The sequence below is a fragment of the Borostomias antarcticus genome, assembly GCF_949987555.1.
Source record: "Borostomias antarcticus genome assembly, contig: scaffold_64, whole genome shotgun sequence".
Classification (NCBI taxonomy): Eukaryota; Metazoa; Chordata; class Actinopteri; order Stomiiformes; family Stomiidae; genus Borostomias; species Borostomias antarcticus.
In genome coordinates, this window is record NW_028176396.1 from 1,201,901 (window position 1) to 1,210,592 (window position 8,692).

The following is an 8,692-nucleotide window of genomic DNA, read 5'->3' on the forward strand; positions in this document are numbered from 1 at the left end:
ATACGGCCTCTCCCTCCCCCCGCCCACCACACCACCCCACTTCACCAAACGCTGAGAAACCCAGAAGCCCTGGCTCAGACAAGAATAAGCAAAAGATTGGGGCTTAGAGATTGAACATTGGGTTATGATATTTATGTTTTAATATATGTTTTGCGTTTGTGTTTTATGCATCTCTGTATTTTGTAAATTCTGCACAATTCAATTAGTAAAAATTGTGAGGCAGAATTATTCAACTCAAAATTAACAGGGGCGCCATATTGAACATTGGGATGGAAACGCGCACAACCAGGAAAAGGAGATCCACCGCGGGACGATATTTTGCTTTCAAACAGGACACGCAGGCTCTGCCGTCAGGCAAAGCCTCCCAAAAATATCTTTAACTCGTCATCGTTCCTCTCCACGGAAGTCTTTAGTAAAAGGCGAAAGGCTTATTCGTGATGAAGAGAAACCAGAGTCTTTGACGCTCGCCCCGCTCCTCCCTCCAGCCCTTTGCCACCTCAGCAGCCGTAGCCACGGGTAGCCGGCCTCGAGGGCGTGGTTAGTACTTGGATAAGAGACTGCCTGGGAATACAATAATCGTCATCATCATTTAGATTTATATTACATAGTGCTTCAAGCTTTTTGTCCCTTGCCCCTCCGACAGAGGGCACTGTCTCCCCAGCCATAGGGAAGAGAGAGAAGAGATACATGCAGAGCCACATCATAATTCTCCCAACTGTAGTTGCGCTTTGTGGTTGCGAGCTGGTGTTTGCTCTTTCACTGCTGAAATAATTTGATACCCTTTCAATCACGAGAGAACCTGCTTTGACAATGTAAACATATGTTTCCCATGCCAGTGAAGCCCTTTCACTTGACAAAAAAGTAAGAAAGATAGAGAGAACGTTAGAAAGAAAGAAAGAAAGAGAGAAAGAAAGAAAAAGAAAGAAAGAAAGACAGAAAAAAAACACCAAGTCCAAAAGGGAGAGAGCAGAGCCAGGCAAAGTATAAGAGGCTTACCTCCGTCTTGCTCCTCCGCTTACGGCCATACCACCCTGAACACGCCCGATCTCGGAAGCTAAGCAGGGTCGGGCCTGGTTAGTACTTGGATGGGAGACCGCCTGGGAATACCAGGTGCTGTAAGCTTTTTGGCCCTTGCCTCTGGAATAGGGGGCACTGTTTCCCCAACCAAGGCGCAGAGAGAGCTGAGATAGACACACAGCCGCATCCTCATTAAAAGCTGTCGTAGTTGCGCATCCTCATTAAAAGCTGCCGTAGTTGCGCTTGGGGCTCACGAGCTGTTGTTTACGAGGCGCCCACTTTGTCCTATTTTCAGCACTGAAATACCATTAGACAATTTTAATCAGGGGAGAGCGCGGACGCAGTCCCCCACTACCAGAAATTATGCAGTCGAGATTCCCACATTTGGGGAATTCGCAAGGGTCAGCACAGCCGGAGTGCAATGGCTGAGCCTCGCCCTGGGTGAACCTCCTTCATGATCAAGGTATCTCCCCTGCCAGGTAAGTATGAGTTGGAAACCGCACAAGTCCTCTCACGCCATTGGGAATGGTGTCCCAAACTCTCACGGCGGCTGGGGGAGGGGACAGGATAATACGGCCTCTCCCTCCCCCCGCCCACCACACCACCCCACTTCACCAAACGCTGAGAAACCCAGAAGCCCTGGCTCAGACAAGAATAAGCAAAAGATTGGGGCTTAGAGATTGAACATTGGGTTATGATATTTATGTTTTAATATATGTTTTGCGTTTGTGTTTTATGCATCTCTGTATTTTGTAAATTCTGCACAATTCAATTAGTAAAAATTGTGAGGCAGAATTATTCAACTCAAAATTAACAGGGGCGCCATATTGAACATTGGGATGGAAACGCGCACAACCAGGAAAAGGAGATCCACCGCGGGACGATATTTTGCTTTCAAACAGGACACGCAGGCTCTGCCGTCAGGCAAAGCCTCCCAAAAATATCTTTAACTCGTCATCGTTCCTCTCCACGGAAGTCTTTAGTAAAAGGCGAAAGGCTTATTCGTGATGAAGAGAAACCAGAGTCTTTGATGCTCGCCCCGCTCCTCCCTCCAGCCCTTTGCCACCTCAGCAGCCGTAGCCACGGGTAGCCGGCCTCGAGGGCGTGGTTAGTACTTGGATAAGAGACTGCCTGGGAATACAATAATCGTCATCATCATTTAGATTTATATTACATAGTGCTTCAAGCTTTTTGTCCCTTGCCCCTCCGACAGAGGGCACTGTCTCCCCAGCCATAGGGAAGAGAGAGAAGAGATACATGCAGAGCCACATCATAATTCTCCCAACTGTAGTTGCGCTTTGTGGTTGCGAGCTGGTGTTTGCTCTTTCACTGCTGAAATAATTTGATACCCTTTCAATCACGAGAGAACCTGCTTTGACAATGTAAACATATGTTTCCCATGCTAGTGAAGCCCTTTCACTTGACAAAAAAGTAAGAAAGATAGAGAGAACGTTAGAAAGAAAGAAAGAAAGAAAGAAAAAGAAAGAAAGAAAGACAGAAAAAAAACACCAAGTCCAAAAGGGAGAGAGCAGAGCCAGGCAAAGTATAAGAGGCTTACCTCCGTCTGGCTCCTCCGCTTACGGCCATACCACCCTGAACACGCCCGATCTCGTCCGATCTCGGAAGCTAAGCAGGGTCGGGCATGGTAAGTACTTGGATGGGAGACCGCCTGGGAATACCAGGTGCTGTAAGCTTTTTGGCCCTTGCCTCTGGAATAGGGGGCACTGTTTCCCCAACCAAGGCGCAGAGAGAGCTGAGATAGACACACAGCCGCATCCTCATTAAAAGCTGTCGTAGTTGCGCATCCTCATTAAAAGCTGCCGTAGTTGCGCTTGGGGCTCACGAGCTGTTGTTTACGAGGCGCCCACTTTGTCCTATTTTCAGCACTGAAATACCATTAGACAGTTTTAATCAGGGGAGAGCGCGGACGCAGTCCCCCACTACCAGAAATTATGCAGTCGAGATTCCCACATTTGGGGAATTCGCAAGGGTCAGCACAGCCGGAGTGCAATGGCTGAGCCTCGCCCTGGGTGAACCTCCTTCATGATCAAGGTATCTCCCCTGCCAGGTAAGTATGAGTTGAAAACCGCACAAGTCCTCTCACGCCATTGGGAATGGTGTCCCAAACTCTCACGGCGGCTGGGGGAGGGGACAGGATAATACGGCCTCTCCCTCCCCCCGCCCACCACACCACCCCACTTCACCAAACGCTGAGAAACCCAGAAGCCCTGGCTCAGACAAGAATAAGCAAAAGATTGGGGCTTAGAGATTGAACATTGGGTTATGATATTTATGTTTTAATATATGTTTTGCGTTTGTGTTTTATGCATCTCTGTATTTTGTAAATTCTGCACAATTCAATTAGTAAAAATTGTGAGGCAGAATTATTCAACTCAAAATTAACAGGGGCGCCATATTGAACATTGGGATGGAAACGCGCACAACCAGGAAAAGGAGATCCACCGCGGGACGATATTTTGCTTTCAAACAGGACACGCAGGCTCTGCCGTCAGGCAAAGCCTCCCAAAAATATCTTTAACTCGTCATCGTTCCTCTCCACGGAAGTCTTTAGTAAAAGGCGAAAGGCTTATTCGTGATGAAGAGAAACCAGAGTCTTTGATGCTCGCCCCGCTCCTCCCTCCAGCCCTTTGCCACCTCAGCAGCCGTAGCCACGGGTAGCCGGCCTCGAGGGCGTGGTTAGTACTTGGATAAGAGACTGCCTGGGAATACAATAATCGTCATCATCATTTAGATTTATATTACATAGTGCTTCAAGCTTTTTGTCCCTTGCCCCTCCGACAGAGGGCACTGTCTCCCCAGCCATAGGGAAGAGAGAGAAGAGATACATGCAGAGCCACATCATAATTCTCCCAACTGTAGTTGCGCTTTGTGGTTGCGAGCTGGTGTTTGCTCTTTCACTGCTGAAATAATTTGATACCCTTTCAATCACGAGAGAACCTGCTTTGACAATGTAAACATATGTTTCCCATGCTAGTGAAGCCCTTTCACTTGACAAAAAAGTAAGAAAGATAGAGAGAACGTTAGAAAGAAAGAAAGAGAGAAAGAAAGAAAAAGAAAGAAAGAAAGACAGAAAAAAAACACCAAGTCCAAAAGGGAGAGAGCAGAGCCAGGCAAAGTATAAGAGGCTTACCTCCGTCTTGCTCCTCCGCTTACGGCCATACCACCCTGAACACGCCCGATCTCGTCCGATCTCGGAAGCTAAGCAGGGTCGGGCCTGGTTAGTACTTGGATGGGAGACCGCCTGGGAATACCAGGTGCTGTAAGCTTTTTGGCCCTTGCCTCTGGAATAGGGGGCACTGTTTCCCCAACCAAGGCGCAGAGAGAGCAGAGATAGACACACAGCCGCATCCTCATTAAAAGCTGTCGTAGTTGCGCATCCTCATTAAAAGCTGCCGTAGTTGCGCTTGGGGCTCACGAGCTGTTGTTTACGAGGCGCCCACTTTGTCCTATTTTCAGCACTGAAATACCATTAGACAGTTTTAATCAGGGGAGAGCGCGGACGCAGTCCCCCACTACCAGAAATTATGCAGTCGAGATTCCCACATTTGGGGAATTCGCAAGGGTCAGCACAGCCGGAGTGCAATGGCTGAGCCTCGCCCTGGGTGAACCTCCTTCATGATCAAGGTATCTCCCCTGCCAGGTAAGTATGAGTTGGAAACCGCACAAGTCCTCTCACGCCATTGGGAATGGTGTCCCAAACTCTCACGGCGGCTGGGGGAGGGGACAGGATAATACGGCCTCTCCCTCCCCCCGCCCACCACACCACCCCACTTCACCAAACGCTGAGAAACCCAGAAGCCCTGGCTCAGACAAGAATAAGCAAAAGATTGGGGCTTAGAGATTGAACATTGGGTTATGATATTTATGTTTTAATATATGTTTTGCGTTTGTGTTTTATGCATCTCTGTATTTTGTAAATTCTGCACAATTCAATTAGTAAAAATTGTGAGGCAGAATTATTCAACTCAAAATTAACAGGGGCGCCATATTGAACATTGGGATGGAAACGCGCACAACCAGGAAAAGGAGATCCACCGCGGGACGATATTTTGCTTTCAAACAGGACACGCAGGCTCTGCCGTCAGGCAAAGCCTCCCAAAAATATCTTTAACTCGTCATCGTTCCTCTCCACGGAAGTCTTTAGTAAAAGGCGAAAGGCTTATTCGTGATGAAGAGAAACCAGAGTCTTTGACGCTCGCCCCGCTCCTCCCTCCAGCCCTTTGCCACCTCAGCAGCCGTAGCCACGGGTAGCCGGCCTCGAGGGCGTGGTTAGTACTTGGATAAGAGACTGCCTGGGAATACAATAATCGTCATCATCATTTAGATTTATATTACATAGTGCTTCAAGCTTTTTGTCCCTTGCCCCTCCGACAGAGGGCACTGTCTCCCCAGCCATAGGGAAGAGAGAGAAGAGATACATGCAGAGCCACATCATAATTCTCCCAACTGTAGTTGCGCTTTGTGGTTGCGAGCTGGTGTTTGCTCTTTCACTGCTGAAATAATTTGATACCCTTTCAATCACGAGAGAACCTGCTTTGACAATGTAAACATATGTTTCCCATGCTAGTGAAGCCCTTTCACTTGACAAAAAAGTAAGAAAGATAGAGAGAACGTTAGAAAGAAAGAAAGAAAGAGAGAAAGAAAGAAAAAGAAAGAAAGAAAGACAGAAAAAAAACACCAAGTCCAAAAGGGAGAGAGCAGAGCCAGGCAAAGTATAAGAGGCTTACCTCCGTCTTGCTCCTCCGCTTACGGCCATACCACCCTGAACACGCCCGATCTCGTCCGATCTCGGAAGCTAAGCAGGGTCGGGCCTGGTTAGTACTTGGATGGGAGACCGCCTGGGAATACCAGGTGCTGTAAGCTTTTTGGCCCTTGCCTCTGGAATAGGGGGCACTGTTTCCCCAACCAAGGCGCAGAGAGAGCTGAGATAGACACACAGCCGCATCCTCATTAAAAGCTGTCGTAGTTGCGCATCCTCATTAAAAGCTGCCGTAGTTGCGCTTGGGGCTCACGAGCTGTTGTTTACGAGGCGCCCACTTTGTCCTATTTTCAGCACTGAAATACCATTAGACAGTTTTAATCAGGGGAGAGCGCGGACGCAGTCCCCCACTACCAGAAATTATGCAGTCGAGATTCCCACATTTGGGGAATTCGCAAGGGTCAGCACAGCCGGAGTGCAATGGCTGAGCCTCGCCCTGGGTGAACCTCCTTCATGATCAAGGTATCTCCCCTGCCAGGTAAGTATGAGTTGGAAACCGCACAAGTCCTCTCACGCCATTGGGAATGGTGTCCCAAACTCTCACGGCGGCTGGGGGAGGGGACAGGATAATACGGCCTCTCCCTCCCCCCGCCCACCACACCACCCCACTTCACCAAACGCTGAGAAACCCAGAAGCCCTGGCTCAGACAAGAATAAGCAAAAGATTGGGGCTTAGAGATTGAACATTGGGTTATGATATTTATGTTTTAATATATGTTTTGCGTTTGTGTTTTATGCATCTCTGTATTTTGTAAATTCTGCACAATTCAATTAGTAAAAATTGTGAGGCAGAATTATTCAACTCAAAATTAACAGGGGCGCCATATTGAACATTGGGATGGAAACGCGCACAACCAGGAAAAGGAGATCCACCGCGGGACGATATTTTGCTTTCAAACAGGACACGCAGGCTCTGCCGTCAGGCAAAGCCTCCCAAAAATATCTTTAACTCGTCATCGTTCCTCTCCACGGAAGTCTTTAGTAAAAGGCGAAAGGCTTATTCGTGATGAAGAGAAACCAGAGTCTTTGACGCTCGCCCCGCTCCTCCCTCCAGCCCTTTGCCACCTCAGCAGCCGTAGCCACGGGTAGCCGGCCTCGAGGGCGTGGTTAGTACTTGGATAAGAGACTGCCTGGGAATACAATAATCGTCATCATCATTTAGATTTATATTACATAGTGCTTCAAGCTTTTTGTCCCTTGCCCCTCCGACAGAGGGCACTGTCTCCCCAGCCATAGGGAAGAGAGAGAAGAGATACATGCAGAGCCACATCATAATTCTCCCAACTGTAGTTGCGCTTTGTGGTTGCGAGCTGGTGTTTGCTCTTTCACTGCTGAAATAATTTGATACCCTTTCAATCACGAGAGAACCTGCTTTGACAATGTAAACATATGTTTCCCATGCTAGTGAAGCCCTTTCACTTGACAAAAAAGTAAGAAAGATAGAGAGAACGTTAGAAAGAAAGAAAGAAAGAAAGAAAAAGAAAGAAAGAAAGACAGAAAAAAAACACCAAGTCCAAAAGGGAGAGAGCAGAGCCAGGCAAAGTATAAGAGGCTTACCTCCGTCTGGCTCCTCCGCTTACGGCCATACCACCCTGAACACGCCCGATCTCGTCCGATCTCGGAAGCTAAGCAGGGTCGGGCCTGGTTAGTACTTGGATGGGAGACCGCCTGGGAATACCAGGTGCTGTAAGCTTTTTGGCCCTTGCCTCTGGAATAGGGGGCACTGTTTCCCCAACCAAGGCGCAGAGAGAGCTGAGATAGACACACAGCCGCATCCTCATTAAAAGCTGTCGTAGTTGCGCATCCTCATTAAAAGCTGCCGTAGTTGCGCTTAGGCCACGAGCTGTTGTTTACGAGGCGCCCACTTTGTCCTATTTTCAGCACTGAAATACCATTAGACAGTTTTAATCAGGGGAGAGCGCGGACGCAGTCCCCCACTACCAGAAATTATGCAGTCGAGATTCCCACATTTGGGGAATTCGCAAGGGTCAGCACAGCCGGAGTGCAATGGCTGAGCCTCGCCCTGGGTGAACCTCCTTCATGATCAAGGTATCTCCCCTGCCAGGTAAGTATGAGTTGAAAACCGCACAAGTCCTCTCACGCCATTGGGAATGGTGTCCCAAACTCTCACGGCGGCTGGGGGAGGGGACAGGATAATACGGCCTCTCCCTCCCCCCGCCCACCACACCACCCCACTTCACCAAACGCTGAGAAACCCAGAAGCCCTGGCTCAGACAAGAATAAGCAAAAGATTGGGGCTTAGAGATTGAACATTGGGTTATGATATTTATGTTTTAATATATGTTTTGCGTTTGTGTTTTATGCATCTCTGTATTTTGTAAATTCTGCACAATTCAATTAGTAAAAATTGTGAGGCAGAATTATTCAACTCAAAATTAACAGGGGCGCCATATTGAACATTGGGATGGAAACGCGCACAACCAGGAAAAGGAGATCCACCGCGGGACGATATTTTGCTTTCAAACAGGACACGCAGGCTCTGCCGTCAGGCAAAGCCTCCCAAAAATATCTTTAACTCGTCATCGTTCCTCTCCACGGAAGTCTTTAGTAAAAGGCGAAAGGCTTATTCGTGATGAAGAGAAACCAGAGTCTTTGACGCTCGCCCCGCTCCTCCCTCCAGCCCTTTGCCACCTCAGCAGCCGTAGCCACGGGTAGCCGGCCTCGAGGGCGTGGTTAGTACTTGGATAAGAGACTGCCTGGGAATACAATAATCGTCATCATCATTTAGATTTATATTACATAGTGCTTCAAGCTTTTTGTCCCTTGCCCCTCCGACAGAGGGCACTGTCTCCCCAGCCATAGGGAAGAGAGAGAAGAGATACATGCAGAGCCACATCATAATTCTCCCAACTGTAGTTGCGCTTTGTGGTTGCG